Raw genomic sequence first — 1,886 nt, forward strand, 5'->3', positions numbered from 1 at the left:
GCAGATAAAGAGACAGCAGCAAAGTCCTGAGCAAAGAGTCGCAGCAAGCAGCAGCAGTGTGGACAAACAGCATCACAGAAGAAGAGCAAGCCATCATCCTGACTGATTGGATGAATGGCACTGTGTTTCCAGCAAACTGCAAATAAGTGGAGAAAGCCACTTATTTGGGACAATTAGAAAATGAGTCCCTGCCCAAAAAGGATTCAGCGAGGTAATCCGATCTAAAGTTCTTCTTTTTGAAATGACGTAATTTTGCTGAGGGTGGAAACGAAATGGGACGATAGGTTCCACTATCAGCAAAGAAAGAATGAATGAATGGATGAATGAATGAATGAAAAATGAGTAAAAATAATAATGGGGAACTGACAGGACTGGTGAAAGCTGACAAGACTTGACTGACTTGACCACTACTCAAGGTAAACCTCCACCTAGAAATGACAAAAGGGTGGATGAATGTATGTGGGTTTCTTTTTACAGGAGCAGAAAGATGACAGCAACATCCTAGGTTGCGTGAGCTTTGGGCCGTAATGATTTAACCTTTTAAATGGCACTTTCTGAGTCTGTGAATCTACCAGGGTGTGTTATTCACTACCTTGTGTTGCTCACGGAGATCACTGTGAGAGAAAGTGTGTATACACCTGCGCAGTGCTAACATTTACATTCTTTTCTACAGCATTACAGTTCTTCATGTGATTTGATCATGTGATTTATAACAGGACACAACTGGTTAATGTTTTTCTACTACAGGACTGATTATGCTATTACACTGTGTTCTTGGGAAAATGTTGAATATTACAGGGGAGAAGTGAATATAGTGTGAGACATTTCCGTGTTACTCCTTTTCACAGTTGCGGATGGCTAACATTATGGTCTTTTTATAGCACCTCTGGAACCTGTCGACCTGCGCCTGACCACCAGGATTGTCCATGTGTGTTGCTAATGTTTGTTTTTTCTAAAAGTGCATGTAGAGGATTCAGCAGAGGCAGACAAGTGACATGAGAAAACAAATAAGAGATGCAGTGTTTATGGAATAGTTTAATATGGGGCTCATTAGCTGGCCACTATTGAGATCATAGTGATAAATGACTGGAGTGACTTTGCTTAAGGAAAGTCATCCCTTACAGTAATGTTGACTAAATACATGTGATGATCCATGTCTGGGGGGAATTATGGCAATAATTGTAGTTTACTGATTTGAGAAAACCTGCACATGATACTTGGCCTGCTGATGCTGAATGCTTTATCACTCTTATGGTACAATTGTTTACAAGTGTGAAGTGTGATTTCATTTCCAGATCTTGTTTTCCAGGCCATGATGGTGTGTATTTAGGCTCCTGGCAGAGACAGATTTTAAGCAAACTTAATATGCAAAACACGCTAACATCTTTTATTGCAGGGTTATAGGTCCGGGGTGGTGCTGCTCCAGAGGAGGAGACGCCCTGAGGTTGCCTGGGACGTGATCTAGCTAACCTTTTTCTTTACGACAGGAGTCTAGTTTTGATGAGTTGACTCATTGGACTGTCCATGCGTCAAGAGGAGGGGTCCAGGATGAACATGAAATAATGTTTTCTATGGTTTCTATCATGGTTTCTATTGTTTTGCAGTGATATGTGGGATTAACAATTCATTTACAGGCATTAAACCTATGCAAGTGGTGTATCCAGGTTCAGATGAGGCTTTGATGGCCAATAAGTGAAGTTCACTGAACTAAAGAGAAATGTGGTTTGATGATTGTTGACATGCTTTCCAAATAGAAGTTTTTCCTCCTAGCAAGGAAATACAGGTGCAGCAGTCAGAGTATTGCTGAAAGGAATCTCCTGAGAAATCTTCAGAGGCCCAGTGAGAAACAAGAACCATTCCAGGCATAGCTGACAGCCCAGGCACTG

Source organism: Oreochromis aureus, linkage group 3, assembly GCF_013358895.1.
Source record: "Oreochromis aureus strain Israel breed Guangdong linkage group 3, ZZ_aureus, whole genome shotgun sequence".
In the NCBI taxonomy this organism is placed as follows: Eukaryota; Metazoa; Chordata; class Actinopteri; order Cichliformes; family Cichlidae; genus Oreochromis; species Oreochromis aureus.